Below are 27,662 nucleotides of genomic sequence, written 5' to 3'. Positions count from 1 at the left end.
GAGGGAGATTACTTATTGGGTGGCCTTTTTGCTTTACATGAAATTGACACTGTGACACCTGTTTTCAACCCGGAGACCACTGAATGTTTTAGGTAAGCAAGGATCTTTTACCACTTTAGGGTTATTAGTACGGAGTATTTTATAATAAAATCAGCTTTTCACTGAATCTAATCAGCTTTTCATAATTCTAAACTGAATATTCAGTTACATTCTATTAACTTCCTCTCTGATGTTTTATAAGGCAAAATGTATCTGGATCTGGATATCAAATGATGCAAGTAATGAGGTTTGCTGTTGAGGAGATCAATAATTCCACAACTCTTTTGCCCAATGTTTCTCTTGGGTATGAACTTTTTGACCATTGTTCTAACACAAGGAATTTTCCTTCAGTCTTAAGTTTCATCTCAAAGAATGGCTCAATAAATCCTAAAGAAAAACTCATCAACTATCAGCCTAAAGTGATTGCTTTAACAGGACCATATGGAAGCCCAAGTGCTATAACTGTTGCACCACTGATCACAATGGACCTTATACCAATGGTAAATTTTGTGTCTTTTTATACAGTACACATAACAAAATACATTTTGTTCCTACATTTTGTTCAGGACTAGCAAGTTACTATGAATATATATATACAGTATTGTTCAAAATAATAGCAGTATAATGTGACTAACCAGAATAATCAAGGTTTTTCGTATATTTTTTTATTGTTACGTGGCAAACAAGTTACCAGTAGGTTCAGTAGATTCTCAGAAAACAAATGAGACCCAGCATTCATGATATGCACGCTCTTAAGGCTGTGCAATTGGGCAATTAGTTGAATTAGTTGAAAGGAGTGTGTTCAAAAAAATAGCAGTGTGGCATTCAATCACTGAGGTCATCAATTTTGTGAAGAAACAGGTGTGAATCAGGTGGCCCCTTTTTAAGGATGAAGCCAACACTTGTTGAACATGCATTTGAAAGCTGAGGAAAATGGGTCGTTCAAGACATTGTTCAGAAGAACAGCGTACTTTGATTAAAAAGTTGATTAGAGAGGGGAAAACCTATAAAGAGGTGCAAAAAATGATAGGCTGTTCAGCTAAAATGATCTCCAATGCCTTAAAATGGAGAGCAAAACCAGAGAGACGTGATAGAAAACGGAAGACAACCATCAAAATGGATAGAAGAATAACCAGAATGGCAAAGGCTCAGCCAATGATCACCTCCAGGATGATCAAAGACAGTCTGGAGTTACCTGTAAGTACTGTGACAGTTAGAAGACGTCTGTGTGAAGCTAATCTATTTTCAAGAATCCCCCGCAAAGTCCCTCTGTTAAAAAAAAGGCATGTGCAGAAGAGGTTACAATTTGCCAAAGAACACATCAACTGGCCTAAAGAGAAATGGAGGAACATTTTGTGGACTGATGAGAGTAAAATTGTTCTTTTTGGGTCCAAGGGCCACAGGCAGTTTGTGAGACGACCCCCAAACTCTGAATTCAAGCCACAGTACACAGTGAAGACAGTGAAGCATGGAGGTGCAAGCATCATGATATGAGCATGTTTCTCCTACTATGGTGTTGGGCCTATTTATCGCATACCAGGGATCATGGATCAGTTTGCATATGTTAAAATACTTGAAGAGGTCATGTTGCCCTATGCTGAAGAGGACATGCCCTTGAAATGGTTGTTTCAACAAGACAATGACCCAAAACACACTAGTAAACGGGCAAAGTCTTGGTTCCAAACCAACAAAATTAATGTTATGGAGTGGCCAGCCCAATCTCCAGACCTTAATCCAATTGAGAACTTGTGGGGTGATATCAAAAATGCTGTTTCTGAAGCAAAACCAAGAAATGTGAATGAATTGTGGAATGTTGTTAAAGAATCATGGAGTGGAATAACAGCTGAGAGGTGCCACAAGTTGGTTGACTCCATGCCACACAGATGTCAAGCAGTTTTAAAAAACTGTGGTCATACAACTAAATATTAGTTTAGTGATTCACAGGATTGCTAAATCCCAGAAAAAAAAATGTTTGTACAAAATAGTTTTGAGTTTGTACAGTCAAAGGTAGACACTGCTATTTTTTTGAACACACCCCTTTCAACTAATTGCCCAATTGCACAGCCTTAAGAGCGTGCATATCATGAATGCTGGGTCTTGTTTGTTTTCTGACAATCTACTGAACCTACTGGTAACTTGTTTGCCACGTAGCAATAAAAAATATACTAAAAACCTTGATTATTCTGGTTAGTCACATTGTACTGCTATTATTTTGAACAATACTGTATATATATATATATATATATATATATATATATATATATATATATATATATATATATATATATATATATAACAATGCATTAAGAGGCCCGGGGTGTAAACATTTGAACAGAATGAAGATGTGTACATTATTTCATCTAAATATCATATATACAGTGCCTATAAAAATTTCTCATATACTCCTTCATTCTTTTTCACATTTTCACTACATACAGCATAAGAACAAAGCAAAAAGACAGATCTGTAACAACTTTGCAACTTTATTAGAAAAAAAAAACTGAAATGATTTCATTGCATAAGTATTCTGGGACAGTTTAAATTAAGCTCAGGAGCATTCATATCACTTGTAGATGTTACTACACTGTGAGTGGGGTTAATCTCCGGCAAATTACTTTGAATGGGTATGATTTTGAAAGGCACACAACTCTCTATAAAAGGTCTAACAGCTGAAAATGTATATCAGAGCAAAAAAACAAGCCCTGAGGTCAAAATAACTGTCTGTAGAGCTCAGAGACAGTATTGCATCAAGCCAAACATATGGGGAAGAGTTCAGAAACATTTATGCTGCATTGAAGATTCACAGAATCATGTAGTCTCCATTACTTTTAATGGGAGAATTTGAAAAAACTAGGACTCTTCATAGAGCTTGCCTCCTGGCCAAACTGAACAATCGATAGAGAAGGGCTGTGGTTAGATTGGTGACCAAGAAACTGATGGTCACTCTAGTTGAGCTCCATGATCATACAGTATATGTAGATGGGAGAAACTTACAGAAGGACAAACATCACTGCAACACTCCCCCAGTCTGGTCTTTATGGTGGTGTGGCCAGACTCAATCCTCTTCTCAGTGAAGACACTTGAAAACACACTAAGAAACAAGATTCTCTGGTCGGATGACCCGCAATTCTAAGCATCATGTTTGGAGGAAACCAGGCACTGCTCATCACCTGCAGAATACCGTCCCAGAAGTAAAGTGTGGTGGTAGCAGCTTCATGCTGTGGGGCTATTTTTCAGCGGCAGGGACTGTGGGACTCATCAGAGTAAAAGAAAAGCTCAATGCACCAAAATATTTAAGTAGCGCTAAAGAAAACCTACTCCATAGCATTCAGAAACTCAGACTGAGCAGAAAGTCCACCTTCCAACAGGACAATGACCCTAAGCACGCAGCAAGTCCCTGAGTGGCCCAACCACAGCCTGAGCTTGAATCCAATCAATTATTTCTGGAGAAACCTGAAAATGTGTGTCTGCCCCCATCCAACTTGACAGAGCTTTAGATTTCCAGAGGTGAGTAAAAGAATGGCAAATAATTGACAAATTCAGATGTGCAAAGCTTGTGCATCATACCAAAAAGACTTGAGACTGTAAAGGTGCTGCAACTAAGTACTTAGTTAAGGGTATGAATACTTATGCAACACACTTATTTAAGTTTTTTAATTTTAATAAATTTGCAAAGTTGTCACAAATCAATTTTTTGCTTCATCATTATGGTGTATGGAGTGTAGACTGATACAGAAAATATAAGTTATTTAAACCAATTTAATACTTAAAATAATAATAATTATATATATATATATATATATATATATATATATATATATATATATATATATATACATACATACATATACATATACATACACATACATACATACATACATACATACATATATATATATATATATATATATATATATATATATATATATATATATATATATATATATATTATGCACTGTGTCTATATATACATTTATTGCATGCCCTTCAGAAGATGTTTCCCAGAAGACAAAAGATTTGTTACATTTTCTCTGATCTTCAAATTAAAAAAAGTTTTCACCTTTAGCTCTTATTGCATTGTTTTTCCTTCTGGAGCATCAGTGAGCATTTGAACCTTCAGTAAGAGTTGCATATGAGTCCCTCAGTTGTCCTCAAAAGATGGATCTCAAAAATCTTACAGTCATTGTTGGAAAGGGTTCAAATACACAGAAATGCTGAAAAACCAAATAATTTGTGGGATATGAAGGATTTTTCTGAAGAACAGCTAGCAGTTTATCAATTCAGGACATACAAGAGACTCATGAACAACTATCACTAAACAAACAAAAAAAAACAAAAAAACATCAGTTGATCGTTCAGGTAACAACGCATAATTAGATATCAAGCATATGTAAACTTTTGAATGGGGTCATTTTTATAAATTCAACAATTATTTTCTCTTGTGTACTATATATAAATGTCTTTTATGTGAAATATCTTATTCAGGTCAGAACTAAACAAAAAATAACATGCATTTTGTTTGGTCCCTCTTATTGGTAAAATAATGAACATTTTGCCAATTCTGCAAGGTGTGTGTAAACCTTTGACCTCAACTGTATATATAAATATTTTCTTCTCTTTCAAAGGTGAATTATGGAGCTTCTAGCTATGTGCTCAGCAATAAACTTCAGTTTCCTTCTTATGTAAGAACACTTCCTAGCAACAAAGACCTGATAAAGATGATTATTCACATCATACAGTGGTTTGGATGGAACTGGGTTGCCTTTCTTGGAAGCCAACAGGATTTGGATGGACTAAATCTGTTTAACAAATATATAATAAATACTAGCATTTGTTTGGCCTATCAAGAGGGTTTGAGCCTAAATGCAAACTATAGTCAAACGCTTAAAAAGATTGATGAGCTCAACATCAATGTCATTGTAATTTTTGCTTTGCCACAATATGCAACCAAAACAATCAAAGCAGCCATAGCAAACAACATCCAAGACAAAGTATGGATTGCAAGTCAACATTGGGCTATGAATAAACAGCTTCCAAGTGAGCCAGGAATTAGGAAAATTGGCACAATCATTGGCATTACTGATAACCTGTTGTCACTGCCTGGATTTAATGAATTTGTCTATAAAGCCAAAGGAACAACTGATTTTGGCCATAGTGATAGAGCTGAGAGTGAAGTCCGCGTGAAGAGCAAGACATGTAATCATGATTGTGATTACTGCTCATTGTTGACCGCAGAGGAGATTATAAATGAAAATCCCACATACTCCTTTGCCATTTATTCTGCTATATATACCATAGCTCATGCATTACATAAAGTTCTGCAGTGTGACATGAACGGATGCAACAAAAATATAATGGTGAAACCGTACATGGTAAGTAAATTCATGTGAATCCATGAAAAGTTGAATAATTATTATATTTACATTGTTGAAGTAATGTTTTAATTAATTAATAATATTGTATTTTTAAAGTATATTATACCTTATTGTATTATTGTTTATATTATTTATTGTGCAATAATTTAATAAAAGAATAAAACAAAAGTATTATAAATTGTATTGATATTATACTGTAGTAAAATAACTTCAATATAATATAACAGATAGTTATATGATGCTTTTGTTTTAAACACCTCACAACAGCTTCTTGGAGAAATAAAGAAGTTGGATTTTCTACTCATTGGCCGTCACATTAAATACGATGATCATCTTGATCCAACCATAAGTTATGCAGTTGTGCTCTGGCGCACTGATGTGAATCCTCCACAGTTTAAGATTGTGGGCTCATATGAGAATCATCCAGAAATGTATTTTACCATCGACAACTCTCTCCTTCTCTGGCATAATGGTTCCGTAAGTTTTTAAAGTTCAATGCTAAAGATTTTATTTACAATGTAAAGTCTTTGTACAGCAGTTAGGGGGAAGGGTAAATGATAATAATTAAAAATTAATTTAAAAATAAAAAATAATAAAAAAAAGAAAAGAAAAAGAAAAAGATAAAGAAAAGACAAGACGCTTCTAGCTTCGGGAGGAGGTAAAGGCCAAAATAACAAACAAAAGGAGTTCATACAGAGAACCACTTTGGCAAGGTTTACTTGAGTTTATTGAACACAATTTATCTTTGGCGGTATGGTTCCTTATTGGGGTTCTTGCCCCCAGAATAACTGAACATACAAGAGCTTTAACATTAACCCCCTGGAACCATGAATTTAGATATACATAACAATTAAGACTTTTACTTGCCAACTTTTTTTAGTTAATGATCTATAAGAATGGGGCTTTATTAGTGTTGTTCATTGGTGCTTTTTGGACATTTGAGTATAAAGTGTTTTAATTCTACAACATTTGGTGCAAAAACGTCTGAGTGCTTCCCACTTTAGGTTGAACAGTGGCTACTGCAGTTGATTTTTCCTATTGGGTGTTTGCAGTGGCAAGTGACGTAAGCGGTGGCAGGTGACGTAAGTTTCCAGCTCACCACGCCCCTTGGTACGAGCTACCACGCCCTTGGCAGTATAAAACCATCTTGTCCCGTCAAAATAACTGTAGTGAGTCAGGAGTTGGAATTATTGAAAACGATCAGGATAGACTATTATAGCATCTATTTAGCTTATAAATTATAGAGTTATTTAGATCTTCAAGTTAGCATAGATTTATCTGTATATAGTGCATTGGTCAGGATGGTACGTAGGTGTGTTGCTGGTTGTGACAGCACTGCTGGACTGCACAGTTTTCCAGCAGACTTTAAAATTAGGCACCAGTGGTTGCATGCATTTGGCCTGGAAGACCGTGAGTTCCAGCCTAGAGCTGGAGTGTGCAAACTGCATTTTACATGGGATTGCTTCTCCAACGCAATGGAAGTGGAAATGGTCTTCTCCACACAGCTCACGCTGAAAAGCGGCGCGATGCGGGAGTTAAGACCGCAGTTTGAGCCAGTAACTCAAATTGATATGAACAGACACCTCGACATCCTCCACTTCAGGTGAAGGTGGGGGAGAAAAGTCCTCTACTTCAAATGAACGCTCCGTTGCAAAGCTACTTGTGTCATTACAGTCATTCTCCATTTTAGCGACTCTGACAGCAGCTGTCAATCAATCCGTGAATGCGGGTCTCAGATTCACGCCACACTCGCTTAGCCCCGCCCTCAGTTCGTCCCCTCTATCTCCGCTGTGATCTGACCACTTTTCAGCTTTTTTCAAATATTGTCAGTGGGTGGATTCAGGCTCTGACCAGGGGTTTAGTTACCCTTTAAAGCAAACAGTGATAATTATGTAGATGTGACAGTGGGACATCTATCCTGTAGCCAGGTTATGAAGATGGGTGTCTCTCAGCAGTGAGGTCCATGCCAGCTAAGATTTTTGGAAACTTTAGTGATCTGAAACAAACAAGATGACAGCCAGAAGGTGCGCAGTAATGTGCTCATGCTTATAATGGGGAGGGAGGGAGGGTTGCGAGTCGTTGAGCATACTTACCGAGCAGTAGTGCCACGTATATATATATGTCCCGTGTCTAATAAGAGAGAGGTGGTGATTGGAGCGATTTGACAGGTGACCCCATCAGCTGTTCACAGCCTTGCCTCTGTGGCCTGACTGAACTAACGCTGCGCTCGATGATGCTACATGGGAAAGAGGGAATCTAACTTACCTATCAATCAAAACATCAAAATAAACAATACGTTTCTTCCTTGACTTCCTCACTGTCCCAACAAAACAAGTAGAAAAAAGTAAGTATTGATAAAATAAAAGTGGCACCAACCAACCTCCTTACTGCGTTTGCAGGCAAAATAATACACAGTCACTACAGCAAGTACAACAGGCTTTCCTTAAAGAAAAAATTGAGCTCCGAGCACACAATCTTCAACATGATCTGGGAAAACAGACTATCTCATGAACAGCCAGTTCCCTTTGTTCAAATGCAGACTGCTCTTCACAGCTCTGGTGAGGGACAGGTGACATAAATTAAGCTTCTGTGAGAGGTCAGGAAGGAACAGAAAACTACACTTCCCAGCAGGCTTCCCAGTAATTGCTTTGAAATACCATATTATCATACTACTCTTGCTATTTCAGCAGTATCCAGTATGTATGATGTTAAAATTTTCTGTATGCATCAAATACCTGAATGACCTACTATATTATACCAGAATCTGCTAAATATAACATACGTCCACTGAAATCAGTACAGAATCTGTGTTCGGAATGACTACCATACAACTCCTGCTATATTGCAGTATGCTGCTTGTATACTGTGAATAGTAAGTGAATGTTCTGTATGCATGGAAAGCCCGGATTACCTGCTACATTGGCTGAAATTTGATGTATGCATCTAAAGACACTGCATGGGATACTGTTTCCCAGAATGCAACGCGTAATGTTTCAGCTTCAAACGTGTGAGTGAACTAACACTTTTATACATACATGTTACTGTAAACTACAAACTATCACTGTGTATCTAAAAATAATATTGCAGAAATTGTACTTTAATCTCTACAGCAGTTCCCGGTCAAGTCAAATGACGTCACCTTTATCTCTATAGTGCGTTATATAGTACAGTTTAATAAAAAAAAAAAAAAAAAGAATATTAAAAGTAATATAATATATTAACAACATAATTTGTTGTTGAGACTATTTACATTAACTCCACCCACCAATGCCAGGCTACGATAAACAGCATTGCAAAAGATGCCCATTTACCTCTAATATCAGTAGCGCAGTGGGAAAATGATTTTGATACAACGACCCAAGTTCAAGGCCGCCCTTTACAAAACTTATTCTAGGCTACTCCTTTTCCCATTACATATCAGATCAGAAAGCCATTTATTTTCAGTAAAATAAAGGAAATATAAAAATATTTGAAATAAAATGTCTAATTAATAATAGTGTTATTAGGTGGTTAGCAGTATAGCTGTAAGGAGTTTTTTGTCCAAATAATAAGTATGATAATTGAAACACATTTTATTGCATACTCTTTTATAATTTATTACAGTACTGAAAAATAAATATCTACCAACTTACTACTATTTACACAATTATTATTAGTTCTGTTCAGTATGTAAAGTCCATTATTAATAATGAAATTAGTTCTTACCACATGCACAAACCAAACAGGCCAAAACAAATCCTGAATGTTGCAAGCCATACCTGTCCACCAAATCATTGCTTTACCAAAAAACTGGTTCGATTAACTCCTGGATGACATGCCACATTGGAGCAATGACCCCATCGAATAACGTCTGACCGTAATCTCTCAGGCATGGATAGGCTGATTTGACATTTGACTCGATCTCCCATGTGAGTGTGGAAACAATATGTTTCTCAGGTAGAATGCACTTGGGAGTAGTTGGGTGATCGGAGCGGTCAAAAACTTGTGACAAATCATCGAGTTTGATGTTCTTAGACCCCGGGCGGTACGATAGGAAAAAATCAAATCGTCAGAAAAAGAGCCCACCGACCCTGCCTGGGGTCTTTTAGCTGATTTGATATTTTCCAAGTTCTTATGATCAGTCCAGATGACAAAGGGAACCCCCGACCCCTCTAACCAATGACTCCACTCCTCCAATGCTAACTTTACTGCCAACAACTCTCTGTTACCAATGTCGTAGTTACGTTTGGCTGGCGATAGATGATGAGAATAAAATGTGCAGCGATGCATCTTGTCATCCAAAGGAGGGCGCTGAGGAAGAACCGCACTTACGTACCTCCACCTCTGACGTGTCGACCTCCACCACGAACTGACATGAGGAATCAGGTGCAATCAGAATGGGAGCCAAAACAAAGTGGCTCTTGATTTTGGTAAATGCAGCTTCGGCTACACCAGACCACCTGAACGTCATTCGGCAGGAAGTCGAGGTCATCAGAGGCGCAAAATTATGAATAAAACGTGGCTGAAATTATGAATAAAACGTCTGTTAAAATTGATGAACCCCAGAAACCTCTGTAGGGTCTTATGGGAATCTGGACTTGGCCAATTTACCCCAGCCTTGATCTTGTTGGGGTCCATGCACATTCCCTTGGATGACATGATTTACGCTAGGAATGGAACAGACTGTACATGAAACTGATGCGGACCAAATGATAAGCATTATGTAAATCCAGTTTTGTGAATACAGATGCTCCCTGCAACTTCTCGAAGGCGGAAGGCATCAACGGCGAAAGATATGTGTTCTTTACCATGATGTTATTCAGCCCTTGGTAATCAATGCAAGGTCGCAGAGAACCATCCTTCTTACACACGAAAAAGAAGCCCGCCCCTGCTGGAGAAAAAGAAGGGCGAATTAACCTGGTTGCAAGAGAATCAGAAATGTATTTCTCCATGGCCTCCCTTTCCAGTACGGAAAGTGGATATAACTTGCCCTTAGGCGGAGACGTACCTGGTAGTAACACTACAGCATAGTCATATGGATGATGAGGAGGTAGAGAAGTAGCCTGGGACTTACTGAACACTTCATTCAAGTCGAGGTACTCCTGGAGCACGTTTGATAAATTCACTGGCTCATCCTGCAACACAGAACTAGATACAGATGTACAGGCAGACACAAGACAAGAGGCTAACACTGATTACTCCAAGTAGTGATGGAGTTGTGACCCCAGTCAACCCTGGGATTGTGCTTGACCAGCCAGGGATGACCGACAACCATGGGAACCAGGGGAGAATTGGCAATGAAAAAGGCTCTTCAGTGTGGTTCCCGGATGTGATGAGGTTGATTTTGCTGGTGGTGTGTGAGATGGCTGGAAGTTCGTGTTCATTCAGTGCGCTGACAGAAAACTTGTGAGGAAGGGGGGTGACTGATTTGACAATGAAATTACCCTCTGCCCCCGAGTCATCAGGCTTGACACTGATTAAACGTGGTTGCCCTTTGCAGTCTTAACAGGAGGAGAGTTGATGATGAGGGTTTCTCTGTAGCCGGTCCACCCGACAGTTAACTCAGTCCTACTGCCTGGCTTGGTCTTTTACCAAGCAGTCCCTTAAAAAATGTCCAGATCCCCCACAGTAGATGCAGAGTCCCTTCATCCTCCGCCTATCTCTCTCCTCCCGGGAAAGCAGAGCTCTACCAATCAGCATGGGTTCATGATCACACGTAGGACCAACCAAATTACCACTTCTGGTTCTGTGATGTTCCGGGAACTTGGAAACCACTGTCTGACGAGTGTGCCTCTCTAGTCATTGTAACCGTGCGTCCGCCCGAAGCGCCAGATCGATGAGACCGTTAAGATCTGTGAAAAGTGTGAAAATCTCCTTCTGAATGTGGTTGGCCAACCCATGCAGGAACATGTCCCACTGCACCTCCTTGTTCCATTTGCACTCTGCCGCTAGGGTGCGGAACTTGATCGAATAATCCGAGACGGGTCTGTCCCCCTGACAAAGCTTGGCGAGTTGATGGGCCACCTCGCGTCTCATCTCCTCGAAGAGTGCTTGGAACGAGGCACAGCAGGGATCCCACACCACCGTTCCCCACTGAGCCACACGTCCTGAAAGCAGCAAAGAGTTGTAGTGGTGGGTCAGACAGAAGCAAGTGCACAATGGTCCACTCCTGGCAGCACATGGACACAAATGGGCAACCAGTCTTCCATGGAACACGAGGAATGGAACGACCATGAAGACAACACAGGAATCAAGACAATAATGTGGGAACAGGACAGCCATGGACAGGACGACTCACAACAAACTCCAACGATCTGACAAAGACAGGAAGTGAGATGAGAACATATATAGGCCTGTGAAAGTGACTGCAGCTGTCGGTGGTGATCAGGTGATTGGTAATCAGTGGCCACTCCAACACATTTTCATAAAAAAATGTATAAAAAGAATGTTCAGTAATGACTCAGTAATGATTCGTTTAAAAATTAAAATGTGAAGAGTCACTTATCCAACAGCTCCTGCAGAAATGACAACACCTCTGTAAAATTGGACATGAGGGTCTTTGCCACGGTTTAAACACCAAGTGGAGAAAAAAGACCATTTCAAGGCTTAGAGGCATCTCGTAGATAGGGCTCTAGCCTCTGAAATTGTGTTTAAGGCTCACTCTGGGAAGTTCAAAGGCCCCCGTCGAGAGGCCAAAGGTGCAGGGCCGATAGGTCAGGCTGAGGATGCCATACTGTCCCGTTTGTTTGAAAGAGGAGATCCCATCTCACAGTGGAATGGGCCAAAGTGATGCTATCAACAGCTGAGTTAGCTCTGATATCCATGGATTCATCCAAAGGGGGTCCACCAGGACAACCATTTGTTTTTATTGCCTTCCTCACCTGATTACCTGCGTGATCAGGGTAATTGGGTGAAAAGCATAGAGAAGGAGGTTGGGCCAATTGTGGGCAACGCATCCCTGGTCTTTGGGAAATAAATTGGACAGTGAGAGTTGTCTTCCGAGGCAAAGAGGTCCACCTCGGCCTCGCTGAAGATCTCTCAGATCTTCCGAACCATCTGTGGATGGAGCATCCACTCCCCTGAGGGGACATTGCTACTTGATAACATGTCCACTCCTTGGTTCAATTTGCCCCGTATATGCACTGCTTTCAGAAAGTGCAGGTTGAGTTAAGCCCATTCCAGGAGGCACTCTACCAGAGTGAAGAGACGTTTCATGGAGAGAACTCCCTGGTGATTTATGTAGGACACCACAGACAATGTTGTCTGATCGGATAAGCACATGATGTCCTTTTAGGACTGGCAGGAAGAAATGACAGGCTCGACATACTGCTAACATTTCCAGGCAGTTGATGAGGAAGCCCTTTTCCACTATCGCCAAGTGGCTAAAAGTCAGTATGCCCTCATACAGCGTCCCCCAACCTGAGTTGGAAGCATCTATCATGACAACTGTTCTTCTGCAAACCATCGCCACACCCTGTTCCAGCCAAGAGGAGTCGTTCCAGTGGGGCAGGGTTGTTACACAAGCTTGACTCACCCTGATCTGTGGCCGTCTGTGATGGAACCCATGGGATAGAACCCATGATTTCAACCAGCGCTGAAGGGGGCGCAAAGGAAGCAGACCAAACTGTAGCACTGGCGATGCTGCAGCCATGAGGCCCAGCATCCTCTTAAATGCTTTAAGAGGGCAAGAGGTACCAATCTTGAAGGAGGTCGTCAGCCTCTGTATGGACAGAGCACATTCTGGCATGACTACAGCTCTCATTTGGAGTCGAAAACTGGGTTGGGGTCCCTGACACTTAGGAAGAGGGTAGCATTTAGCTGAAAGAAAGCATCCCCATGTCTGCTGCATCTTAGCAGGCTGAATGGCAGGGGTAGATGGTGCTGGCTTCACAGGCTGCTGAGTCGACACAGATATAGGGCAAGCAGAGGCAGCAGTGGAGCTGGAGCACTTAGGCAGGAAATGTTGTAGAGCCTGGGATAATTTCTGTACTTCCGTAAAGCATTCTGTGTATCCTTCAATTGCCAGTCCGAAGAGACCTTTGGGAGAGACTGGAGCATCATCCTTGATCTGTGTAATTGTCGAGCACCACAAGGCTGGCCATCAATCTCCCAATTGCCTGAGAGTTGGTCTTAGTGGTGTCCAGAGCAAGGTCAGTTGCACTCCTCAGCTCTGTCAGAGGAAACAAGGATTTTGGCCTGTAAGACCTGGAGGACCGCCATTAAATGAAGTGCCAAAGTCGCCTGTCCAGCTGACGTGTAGGCATGTCCAGCAAGAGCTGAAGTGGTCTTACACAGCTTGGACCATGGCTTGGACCACTTTGCTCTCCAACCAATAGCCATGGTCAGGCAGAGATGCATGGCCACCGACTCATCCAAGGGAGAAAGCTTATCGCACCCCTTCTCTTCAGCACCATCAATGGAAGTGAGGGCGAATGAAGCAAAGGCACAAAGGCGGGCAGAGTAGGGAATATGCAAAGATCTGGGGAGCTCATCATGGACCTCCAGGAAGAACGGAGAGAAACACTAACCAGGAGACTTGGTGGCACCCCGGCAGGAACCACTCATCCAGACAGCTGCGGGATGGTTCCTCTGGTGGAGACCACTCTAAACCTAACCTTTCAACTGCTTTTGAGAGGATTAGGAGAAGCTCGGCATCCATCCCATCTTGGGCAGCGCTGGTTGCGGACGATGGCAAGGGGGTAGGGTCAGTCACAGAGTCCAACAGTTCCTCTGTGTCCGATGCTGTTAATGGCATGCTGTCATCTATCAGCTCAGCCTCACTTCTCCTAAATGAGATCAGGTTGCTTGCATGAGCAGAGGGAGAATAACTGATCAGACTGGGAGAAAAGGATGGGAGAACACTCTCTATATGGTGAGGGCAAGGAAGAGCGTGAGCTCACTCACAGCTGGTCGCTTTAGTCCTCTGACCCTCAGGTCCCTGGGAGGAAGAAAACTGGAGGGCGACGAGGGGTGGAGCCGCCCTCTGAGAAGAAAGTGATCTGGGAGAGGAGAGAGCTCATTTTAGTAAGCTCTTTTAGTATTGCCGGATATCGGCAGGGGAAATGGACCGGAACTGCTGTGTCACTGAAGCAGTGGAGAAGTAGGTCAGCCATGCTGAAAGGTCCAGATTCCAGCTGTGACGGTGTGTCAGAGGTGAGTGGCTTCAGTTCAGTGTAGAAACGTAGAGTCATAGCTGAAGGAGAAGAAATCTGAGAATCCTGTAGCGAACGCTCACTTACAAAACCAGATGCCCCGCCCATTCTGGCAGGCTTTGTCACCATAGGCTCATGCAGCTCTGTATCAACAAGTATCAAAAGAGAACACTTCTCTTACAGCATTGTCTGTCTCTGTGTGTTTTGCCAAGTCTTCAGTTTTGATTGTAAAACAACTTTAATTATTGATTCCTGTCGGGATAATCAGAATTTCAACCAGAATAACAAAAAAGTTCCTGGAAAAAATTTCCTGTCGAAACTTTTTCCCCTTTCAGGATGTGTTTATTTGAAGATAGTTTGTTTAGATTGAGAACACCGATCTTAGTTTGGAGAAATGTTTAAAATCATATGAGATTTTACTTTAATTGTCATTTAACTTTAATGACACATTTTCTAATTTCTTTCTCAGGTTCCTTTCTCAAACTGCTCTGTTGAGTGTGAGGCTGGATATTCAAGGAAACCTGAAGGTTTTCATAGTTGCTGCTTTTCATGTGAAAAATGCCCACCTAACACCTATATGATTTTTTCTCGTAAGTACCTTAGGCAACAATGACAGCTTGGCATTTTAAGAGATAGTCCACCCCCCAAATTTTTTTTGTCATTTACTTTCCCTCATGTGATTGCAAATCCACATACATTTCTGCAGAATACAAAAAGAAGATATTTTGAAGAATGTTAATAACCAAATAGTTTTGGTTCCTATTGATTTTTCATCTATATTTTTATCAATTCAATTAAAGTTAGTGGAAACTGTTTGGCTACAAAATATCAGCATTCTGTAAATCCGACTAACAGGACTCTGAAGTGCAGCACGAACAAACATGGTGGCGCCCATCTCACATTACAGATCACGATCAAGATAATTTAGAAACGTTTTTAAAGGACAAAACTCACTCATTTACACATACTTGTTAATCGGAATATCAGCTAGTTCATGACATGGCATGCAAGTTTTTGAATATTTGAAATAAAAAATGGAATACAAAATAAAAGTGATTCATCAGTCATACAGTGTTATTGCGGCCGCGGTGTGTCACATGACAAGCCTGATGTGTTGCCATGGAAAAAGTAAGGGGAAATGTTCTTAAATAATTGCCTTAAAAAAAACTCGCTCTGGGTTGACCGCTAGAATATTTTAAACTCACCACTGAAAAGGTTAACCCAGTTCAATATGGTAGATCATGGTATGCTGATTGGCTGCCTGGAATACTCAGTCGGGCTTAAGTAAAATGTGCTTAAGTGGTTTAAATCATATCTCATGGGAAGATCATTCTCTGTCTGCAAAATTCATCCAGTTTGCCTATTATATGTTACCTTTAGGATCATTTTTTTTTCGAAAATATAATGTAAAGCTACTAGTTTAACTACGTTTCTCATTAGCATAAAGATGGTTGGTTGCTATCCACTGTAAACACGAACAAGATGAAGTAGCGCCATCGCGTCACTACTGATCCAGGATCAGCGATCTTAGCAGTTGTATTTGCCGATTTGAGTATGAGCTTCAGAAATGCTTACGAAAATGTAGCTTGTGTGGAAGCTACCGCACTACTTGGTAAAAAAAAAAGAGCTTCGCTACTGAAAAAGCTCTTTTTTTTTTACCAAGTAGTGCGGTAGCTTCCACACAAGCTACATTTTCGTAAGCATTTCTGAAGCTCATACTCAAATCGGCAAATACAACTGCTAAGATCGCTGATCCTGGATCAGTAGTGACGCGATGGCGCTACTTCATCTTGTTCGTGTTTACAGTGGATAGCAACCAACCATCTTTATGATGCATTACCGCCACCTTCTGCTCCGGATGGTACCACTCCTTGTCCAGTCACGCAAAAAATTATTTGATGAAATCATGGCATAGGATGAGGTCGGAGAACAGTTAATCCCGAGGAGTGAGTCGCCGTGGCCGTACCTCGACAAGTACATGACTCTGACCGAGATAACAGAGAGAAAATATGTTTTCAGATGCTGCTTGTAAAAATTATCGGGGTCCAGCCTGGCCATTTTTTTGTACTGTTTGGAGGTCTTGCATTTTGTTCTGCAAAGGCCTACAGTATATTAAGCATGCCCATGCAACAGGTGCATACACTTACTTGTGCGCACATTGTTAATGGTATGGTATGTATTATGATTGTTTTTGTTGCCAAATTGATAAGGAACATAAACAACTATTAAACTAAACAATTACACCTGCCTATCTGTTTGACTGACAGATTTGAACACTGAGATAGCATTGACTTGTAATAAAACGTGTTCAACATAAAAAATTAATTTTAAAAGTAGCTTGGATGTAGCAAGCTACTGTTGATGTAGCTTAGCTTGCTACATTTCCCAGGGTGGTAGCTTCAGTGTAGTGAAGCTTCATTTACTGTAGAGTAACTGGTAGCTTAGCTCACTACATTTTCCAAGTAGCTTGCCCAACACTGATGTATCCTATGTAGCCAGATCTTTGAGATCTGAAAATCAAAATATTCTTTGTGTTGTAAGAAATAAATACTAACAAGAGGGTGACAGTATCTTTTCTTGTGTCGGACCCAAACTGTGGTTCATATTATTTATGCATTTGTTTTTTGTGATTGGTAAGCCCTTTGGGCAACAGTGGTGGCATTAAATGTGCTATAAAAATAAACAAAACAACATTTTTGAGGATCTCTTTAAGCTTTGACAGGTCATTATACTATACAACAGTTATGGAGTTATGTGCTATTTGAAGTGTGATATTTGACGACAATATATTTTTCCACATCCAGTTACAATTACTGCAAAATTCTAGTACTAAACATTCATATTATTTTACTGTTTTTTCAGGGGACCCCTATACATGTTTTCCATGTGCAGAGAATGAATGGTCTGATGAGGGCAGCACGACATGTAAGACACGTTCTGTTGTCTATCCTCAGTTCACAGAAATCCCCTCCATCATTGTCATGTTTTCTGTCGCATGCCTAATTATTCTCCTTATTGCTGAATTTTGGCTTTTTGCTTACAATTACGACACACCAGTGGTAAAGTCTGCTGGTGGCAGCATGTGTTTACTCATGTTGGCCAGTTTGATTTTGTCTAGTATAAGTGTTTTCTTTTTCTTCGGAAAACCCACATCTGTATTTTGCCTCCTGAGAAATTGCATATTTGCTTTTTTCTTCACTGTCTGTATTTCCTGTTTGACCGTCCGTTCCTTTCAAATTGTTTGTGTTTTTAAAATGGCTGCTCAGTTCCCTAAAGCACACAGCCTTTGGGTAAAACACAATGGCCAGTGGCTCTTCATTGCATTTTCTTCTTTCATTAATTTATTTTTTTGTGTGGTATGGATGACTGTCGATCCTGTCAAAGCCATTGCTGACTCATGGAGTTTTAAAGACCAAATTATGCTCAACTGTGAAATGGGGAACACTATAGCATTTGCCATTGTATTGTTTATAAGTTGGTTTCTTGGTTTCCTGTGTCTCCTGTTTTCTTATATGGGAAGAGATCTGCCAAAAAATTACAATGAGGCCAAATCAATAACATTCAGTCTCATTTTATATTATCTGACCTGGATTGCATATTTCACAGCATACCTCACTACCAAAAGCAAATATATCATAATTTTTAATGCAGTGGCCCAGATAACCAGTATAAATGCAATTCTCTTCAGTTATTTCATACCAAAATCCTACGTAATAATATTCCAACCGCAAAAAAACACTCCAGCATACTTTCAAACATCTATTCAGAATTACACCCAAACCATTGGTAGGTCTTAGACTCAGACTGTAGTCTTTATGTAAAGAAAGTAAGCCACCTTAATTCTTATAGATCCTTAGATCCTTAACTTTTATTTAATCACAGTCTTAAACACAAGTAGAGAAAACAAGTAAGCGAAGTAGAGAATAGAGATCTATTGGGTTCAATCGTCATATGTGATTTTTAAGATTTATACAGTACAGTATGTAATGTAAACACAAAGGCTTCCATTTTTGTTTTAACTTATAATAAAGAACATTTGAAAACTCAATAATTAGTGTCCATGTTATACGTTTGTGAAGTGTGGGTCAGCTGTCTTGTATGTTTGATATCATACAGTACTCACTGTCTATTATATAATAGTCATATATATTGATTTGTTTAGAAAATGTGCATACTTCTTTATAAAAAAATACATAAATAAAATAAATAAAAATAAACAATAATATGATCTCACTGCATTCTAATAACTTTGCTTTGGAAATCTTCATTTTCAAGGCCTTGAGAACCTCCTTGAAGCTTCATATACAGACTGTTGACTATTAACAATTTCCAGTGGTTTCAAAACTATTGTTGGTCCCTTTTTATACAGCTAATACTTATTGTATTTAATGTGGAATGTCTGAAGAATAAGTACAGTTAAAACTAGAAATGTATCTTGTTTCCCTCTATCAAAAAAAAAAAAAATTAATAATAATAATAATAATTGTATAGGACATACCTGTTGAATATCATAAATATTATTTTTCCAAAATCTGCATGCCTGCACATCAAGAAATATTAAAGTTATCCTAATATGAATTTACATTCTGTAAAGTTTTCTTTTAGAATCTTCATTTTTAAAGTGCCCCTATTATGCTATTTTAAAGATTCCTAATATCTATTTTGGGAGACTTCTACAATAGGATTACATGCATGCAAGGTCAAAAACGCTTTTGTTTTCTTAAAATATACATTTAATATCAGATATGGCTCGCAGTCAATCGGGAGAAAATAACCAGAGCACATGTGTTGTAATGTGACCTAGAGTCCACCACAAAGGAGATCTTATCACCCCAGGTAAGGTTCACCTGGTTAATTTTTATATTAACACTAAACCAACTTAATGAGGTTAGTATGGAAAGATATTCCGGTTATTATTCAAAAGGAATTGCAAATTGTATTTGCAATTGCGTTTTCAATTTGTCGACGCATAAAATGTGACAAAATCCAAATGCAAATCGCGCATTACCATTTGCATTTTCACGAACGCACAGTGTCTGCCAAATTTAAAATGGAAATGCAAAGTCCGTTTGCAATTGTGTTTCCCATATCTTACGAGCTATGAGCCTGTCATATTTAAATAGCAATATTAATTACCACATTTGCCTTTTCACTCTCCCTGCACTGTGCATGTAAACTGCCAAAACTCAAATGAAATCGCAATTCCTTTTCCATTTGAATTCCCAACATCTACATGGAAACCTGTCAATCAAGTGACAGGGGTGGGGCCATTTTATTGGGCGTGTCTGCATTGGGAAGTGACATCACTCAGAGTCGACGGTAATAAATAATTATTAATTAATTAGTGTGGACTTTGTCATCTAAATACTTAATAACCAATACGGTTAAGGACGTGTCTTAAAAATTACTTAATCGTTTCTTTCCTGTGAAGCTTTACTTAAAAAAGATGTTTCCTGATATTGACACTTTATGTTCTTTTTGTGGTGCTGAACATGAATCCATTTGTCATCTCTTCTGGAAATGCACATATACAAGTCTGTTCTGGAAGAATTGTTGTATCATACTAAAATTTACCATGCTTTTACTATGGTAAATATGAGTTAATGATAGTGTTTATAATTAAACCACAGTAGCCACAAATGTACAGTTGTCTGAGACGTTATGAAATGCTCTTTAACATCATGAACCATAAAATGTAGTCAGTGTTCTGCTATGATTTATTTTCACATTAGGTAAACACAGGTCACAAGTTAACATGGTCACATTTCCTCGATTCAGCAGCTGCACGATGTGGAGCTGAGAGTCCTGTCTTGAATCCAGAGATCTGGAGCTGATTTGGTGTAGATCGGTAGCTTGGTGGTTTGTGACTCTTGTCTCGTGGCTGGCCATCTTTTAGCCTGTGTTCGAAACTCGCGCCAACACAGATGTACTTTATTATCATTTGTTTATCCTACTTACTTCAGCCATGAAACGGGCGATCATACTAATAACTTGTAATCTTTTACAAGAATATCTGAATCATGCAATGAGCAAGTCTGCATTTATTAAACACTTAATATCACGTCAGTTTGTGCTTTCAGAATCGACAGATCTGCTGCCGTCGTTCCTGCAGCGGAGACCTGAACCAGGAAGTTGGTTACCAGATAACACAGTAACCAGTTAAACCGTAACACCAGGAAGATTAGGCAAATAAACTAGGTCTGCGCACGTTTCTCAATACAAAGTATGCTGATTTCAGACTTGCATCCTCAGTAGTTAAGACTTTGTTCATTCGACTCGGGAGTGTGATATCCGCAAGGATGCAGGTCCGGTAATTCTGCAAACAGCAGTGTACTTGATAACATATCAGCTGGCTTTGGCTACTGCAATTTTCCTCACTGTATATTTACAATAGAACGAAAAAGTATATGAAATACCACTGCCTCCTTTAATTTTTCATTTAAACATAATAGCAGCAGAAATGTACTTAATTCAGGGAAATGTGTTTACATACAGTCATTACAAATGAAACTAAATATTATATCAATTGCCTCTTTTATTACCGTCGACAGTGAGTGACATCACTTCCCAATGCAAACACGCCCAATAAAATGGCCCCACCCTGTCACTTTATTGACAGGTCTCTGTGTAGACATCGGAAATTCAAATGGAAAAGGAATTGTGATTCCATTTCAGTTTTGCCAGTTTACATGCACAGTGCAGAGAGAGTGAAAAAGCAAATGTGGTAATTAATATTGCTATTTAAATATGACTGTAACAAGGAGTCAGGGACATTCGGATCCATGTGCAATGTTTATTAAGAACTCATAGTGATAACAGGCAGGGTTCAGACAACAGCATCAGCGATATCAGAGACAATCAAAGACAGGGTCGATTACCAGGCTTGAATCGGGGCAGGCGGCAGACAGTAGACAAGTCGTGGGCAGAGCAAAGGGTCAGGCAGGCGGCAGAGAATCGCCAGGATCAGAACAGTTCAAGATAATACATGGAAAGGCAGGCAGGGATAACCGCTCAGAAATGTCAGACAGGCAAAACAAGAATTCGCACTGTGTTTGTGTTTGGTTGCAGCTTAAATAGGGCATGAAATGAGGAACACCTGGTGGTGATTAGTCCAAGGTACGGGGCCGCTGGGTAATGTAGTCCATAAGAATGTCAGTATTCCGGTGAAGGTGCCCTCCGGTGGCTGTCGGAGAGAGCCACAGAGCTCTGAGTCATAACAATGACAGTCTCATAACTTGTAAGATATGGGAAACACAATTGCAAACGGACTTTGCATTTCCATTTTAAATTTGGCAGACACTGCGTTTGCTTAAACAAAAATGCAAACGGTAATGCACGATTTGCATTTGCGTTTGGATTATGTCACATTTTATGCGTCCACAAATTGAAACGCAATAGCAAATACAATTTGCAATTCCTTTTGAATAATGTCCGGAGTATCATTCCATAGTTAGTGCTCAGTTTTAGAGATATAAAAAAGTTCTAAGCTTAACTAAATTAATCATTGTCTTCCTCTGTGTGGGATTTATCGCCTTCATTCATTACAAGATGAAAGTTGGTCTGCGAACTTAAGGTCAACTTCTTTTAGGAGTCTGGATTTACTCAAAGAAGACCAGATAACCTTCTTGAAGATTGCAATGATGCATTGGTCAAAATTAAAGTTGCTTTCAGGCCAGGTAAATGCAGCCTCATACAATATAAGTTGTCTCTGATGTTAAATCTGTCAGTAACAACATAATTAGGGAATGCTGCATTAGAACTCAACAATATTTCATTTTTATTCACAGAACAAACAGATCTTATCCAATCTGAGGATGCAGTGGAGGCCACCTTAAAAACTATGGTAATACTCTCTATGAAGCCTGCATTTATAATACATTATAAGGGCATTCTTAAGGAATTATAATGAATGCATAATGAATTATAAAAAACCTTAGAATATGTTGTATCATCTCATGAATATTCATAAGAACAGTTTTAATATATTATAATTTTTACTTATTTGTGGTTATAGCTTTTAAGAGTACGATAATTTATAACACAATGAACACGTTGCATCAACTTTTACAATCGACTACACTTCTCATAGTTATAATGTATTATAAGTCTCATTTCTTGCCATTTTTCTGATGCTACTTTACTTATAAGTAGTAATAATAATATTAATAATAGCATTTTTTTTTTCTCAAACAGCCATAAGATCAGATACCAGATAAGTTAAAGTTGTAATATGACACATTTGATTTTAACTATATTTATTGTAATATATGTTTGATTAGTTTGATGGAACCCTTTAGACAGCTGTTGATAAGTTACTCTGCAACTACATATCAATTAGCGGTCATTAGAGTGTTAGTATGTCTGCTACTGTAAATATGTTAACACTTTATTTTGATGGTCAACCAACAGATAAACTGACTATAAGAGTCTTTGCAAAAACGTATTCTACCATACCATAGAGTCTACAATTCTTGAGCATACAGTACTAATACTCTAATGAGAGATAGTTGGCATGTAGTTGCAAAGTTGCTTATAGTCTATTGATTAAGGGGACAATCAAAATAAAATGTAACCATATAAAACATTGCATTTTTAGTTCAGTTGGAGTATTCAGCTAACATCAATTAATTAACATTAGCTCCACAGAAACACTCAAATAACACTCAATATCTAACCACTCACAAGCTGTAGTAAGATACTGTTACAGTATGTTATACTGTAAATGAAGTTTATTTAATATGTTCATTGAGTTATAATCATACTCTTAAACTTATAACCACAAATACATAAGTATATACTGTATTATAATTGTTGTGTTATAATTTTTTTTTTTTTTATAATGCATTATGCATTCATTATAATGCCTTAAGAATACCCTTATAATGTATTATAAATATGGGTTTCATAGAAAGTGAATGATCACTCTACCAGAGGACTTAACTGACTTTGATTCCAAGCTGCCTGATCTCAAGTATCATGTTTATTAACAGCTCTTCATATAGATTTTTTGCTGATGTGTGGCTAGTGTTTTCATAACTTCTTTGGCACGTTATGTCTCTCCCAGCACTATTGATGTGGCCGATCACTTCTCTTTAAACCAGTGCCACACTCAGGATATTACTCTCAAAGAGAACTTTGAGAACCTCTTTCTTAACACGGAGATAATAGGTAACACCTCTGAATGATCTATAAAATAAGCTTTTACATAAACTTTGCAAATCTATAAATGTGGTTATATTTCCCATTCAAAGATGAGGAAATCCAATCTTATCAAGGATTGTTTGATCAGAGTTTCAGTTCTCATAACGACTGCTTTGGTGATGAGGAAATGGCTATCGACATCATTGGTACAGTATAAACATTTCTAATAATATATGTACAATCATAGGTGTAGCTAGTAATTCATTAGGAGTTTCATCAAAAATATCAGGCACCACAGCATCATCAGTCGTATTAGCTGTAAGATCGTCACAGAACACAAATAAAGAGAAAGCAACAAATGTTGGACTCTGAGAAGTGGGAGAGTGATACGGTTCCATAATTTTTGTTATTTAAAAAAGACAAAAATTAAACAAATTTGTTTGTACACATTTGGATACAATGATTTTGTACCAAAGCATGAAAAGCAATATATAATGTATTTTATTGAGCAATGCTAATTATAATTAAGTATTGTATATTTTACTAAAATTAGAATTAAAATTCAAAGCCATAAAACAAATTATTTGAATATCATGCATTAAAAAACACATAGTCAGAATTCATTTCAACATGACTGTAAAGGGTAGGAGCAGTCCAGCCCCAACTGAGACCACTTTCTTAGTAAAAAATAAATAAAAATAAATACAAATCTGTGATCATTTACTCACCATCAAATCATTCCAGACCTTTATGAGTCATACTTTCTTCTGACAAACATAAAATAATATAATTTGAGAAAGGTTTTGTCCATACAATGTCAAAGTTAAAGTCAAATGTCAAAGTCAAAGTTTAGAATATCTTAATTTATGTTCTGCAGAAGAAAGAAAGTTGTACAGATTTGGAGCAACATGATAGTGAGTAAATGGTGAAAGAAATGTAATCTTTGGTTGAATGTTGGGGTTAAACTGCTCTCATTTAGCCACTTGAGGGTGCTGTTGACAATCAGGAATAAGAATATCCATGTACAGTTTCTAGGGCTAATCATGTAACAGTGCACGCTATGTAGATATTCTGTGTTTAGGAATACCATATTGGCCTACTAGATTGCAACCAGAGCATATCTGTTGAAAAATATTACAGCATACACGGTGTCATACAAAGCTTCTTTTTTTTTTTTGCTGACAAATATTGGAGTTTTGGTTCCTTGCCGCTGTCGCCTCTGGCTTGCTTAGTTGGGGTCACTTCATCTACAGTGATATCATTGACTTGATTGCAAATAAATGCACAGACACTATTTAACTGAACAGAGATGACATCACTGAATTCAATGATGAACTGCCTTTAACTGTCATTTTGCATTATTGACACTGTTTTGCTAATGAATGCTGTTCAGTTGCTTTGGCACAATGTATTTTGTTTAAAGCGCTATGTAAATAAAGGTGACTTGACTTGACTTAAGTCACTGTTAGAACCCTAATTCTACCTCTATAATTTAAAGGGGTCATATGATGTGATTTCAATTTTTCCTTCCTCTTTGGAGTGTAACAAGCTTTTGGTGCATAAAGTAGATCTGTAAAGTTGCAAAGACTAAAGTCTCAAATCCAAAGAGATATCATTTATAAAAGTTATAAAACCACACCCCCCTAAAACGGCTCATTCTACTATGCCCCCACATCACTATGTGGGAAGATCTGCACAACGCTGCCCAAATGTTCACACAAAAAACATGGTTTTGTTTACATGGCTCGTTATGCAACGCAAAGCTTAAAAAGACAGTGTAATTCATTATAATCAGTAATTATGTCCCCAACAAATGCCTCATTTATAATGGGTTTTAATGTTTTTGTCTGGTCACAGAATGGTGAGGGGCCTAACATTTATATCACACGCTTGAGGTATTCAGCCAATCACAATGCACTGGATAGCTTGCCAATCACATTATATGTACATTATGTGGAAAATAATATTTTTTGTTTGTTTGTTTGTTTGTTATTTTACATTAAACCACATAAACACACTACATTAAACCAAATAATGTTCTTTTTAGCAACATCATATGACCCCTTTTAACCTAAACTAATGGCCTCTCTTGCACAATGCGGTGGTTTAGAATTTAACATTATCATCCTCAGCTCAGTCAAGATCAGACTCTAAACTATTTCACATATACTAAAGGTACAGTATGATACTCTTAGCAAACTACTGGTGGTGGTGACTTCTCACATGCTCCTCATGTCCAGTCTATCGTGGCTTTTCACATACAATGGCCTATCATGGTCATTTACACACAGGGCTTCCACATTACACAGTTTACAGAAACATATACAGGCTATCAATGTAATTGCAGCCCGTCTGGGCCTTCACTTTACATAGCCTATCAAGGCTTCACATCACAAAGGTTCAGCAGATAATATCGAGCTGTCCTCGAGGTAATCTATATGTAATCTATATATCAACCACTATGGTTTACTGCAACTTAACTTAGCCTTTCTTTCTGTGTCTCTGTGGCTTTCCCCTCTGCCCATCGTCTCGGTTACGTACGTAACCCTCGTTCCCTGATGGAGGGAACGGAGACGTTATGTCGACCGACAAATGGGGTCTCACTTGGGAGGCCAATCATCTCTGATTTTAAGAGAAAACGCCAATGAAATTGGCAAGTGGATTAACACACCTGAGCCACTCCCCGTGCCAGCGGGTATAAATAGGGCGACAGGTGCATCCACTCATTAGGTTTTACGCTGAGGAGCCGAGAACGTGTCCCGGCAACAGCGAATGGTTCAAGGTTGTGGCATGGGGACATAACGTCTCCGTTCCCTCCATCAGGGAACGAGGGTTACGTACGTAACCGAGACGTTCCCTATCTGTCGGTCACTACGAGTTATGTCGACCGACAAATGGGGTCCTATGGAAAACGCCATAACCTGAACCTCGTCACAACCCTGAGGCGCTGCAATTGTTGACAAGCCTTGGCGTGCCACAAAAGATACGCTTAAGGTCGTAACCTTCCCAAAGCCCCAGCGCAAATTCACTGACCTTGGTACCGAAGGGGCCAAAGGGTGAGTACATCGCTGCTGGAGAAGGCCATGCTGCTGTTCCGCCCACATAAAGTAAATGGAAGGGATTTCAACCTTCAGTGAAAGATTGCTTCAAATCTTCCCTATTTGTTCTTTCAGCTGGCAAGACAATGGGGAAGCGAGCCTTTAGGAAAGGTCGCTACGGAGACCACATCCTACCCGTAGGGAGGTGACATGTGGATATACCGATATGGACTGACCCAGGGGGCAGTACTACATATGGGAAGGGTCTCTGAGGCAGGTCCTACCTTGGAGTAGGGATGGAACGGCTGCCAGAAGAGACTGACAGAGCGATCTGTCAAGGGAAGACACGGGTTTGCCAAGAGGGAAACCTTACCGTGGAAGAATACACATATGGGATTACCCGTAGGGAACCCAGCCATATGGACACCTAGCCAAGTACAGGGGCTGACCGGCTCCGGGCATGCTAACGCCAGTACTGGGCCTGGCGACAGACTGCTCCGCCAAGTCTGACGCCGAGGGTGCTGGAGGATGCTCGACCAGGGTACGCCAACCGGGGAACTCTACTGGGAGAAGAAGGCGCTCACATCCCCGTGTTAGGGGGAATGGCGCAGCAAGCGAGACACCCAGCCAGCCCTTCCCGCCAATTACCTGTTACCCAACACACGGGAGGAAACTGGCTCTACACGGAGGTTGTAAAACCTCGCAAAGGTGTTAGGTGTCGCCCAGCCCGCAGCTCGACAAATGTCTGCCAGAGAGGCGCCGTGCGCCAACGCATAGGAGGAGGCCACACTCCGTGTGGAGTGGGCCCTCACCCCCAGGGGGCACGGCTCGCCTTGGGAATGGTAAGCCAAGGCGATGGCGTCCACTATCCAGTGGGCCAACCTCTGCCTAGAGACAGCCTTCCCCTTCTGCTGACCTCCAAAGCAGACCAGGAGCTG

The 27,662-nt window shown here is 39.5% G+C and overlaps 1 pseudogene; it reads left to right on the top strand.

The window, feature by feature from the left end:
• The first annotated feature begins 281 nt into the window (after window positions 1-281).
• On the top strand, window positions 282-23,730 carry LOC113107944 (taste receptor type 1 member 2-like; annotated as a pseudogene).
• The last annotated feature ends 3,932 nt before the right edge of the window (window positions 23,731-27,662 follow it).

This window comes from Carassius auratus, chromosome 8 (assembly GCF_003368295.1).
Source record: "Carassius auratus strain Wakin chromosome 8, ASM336829v1, whole genome shotgun sequence".
Lineage (NCBI taxonomy): Eukaryota > Metazoa > Chordata > Actinopteri > Cypriniformes > Cyprinidae > Carassius > Carassius auratus.
Note: the sequence above shows the minus strand (reverse complement) of the source record. Positions and strands in the feature narration are given on the sequence as shown.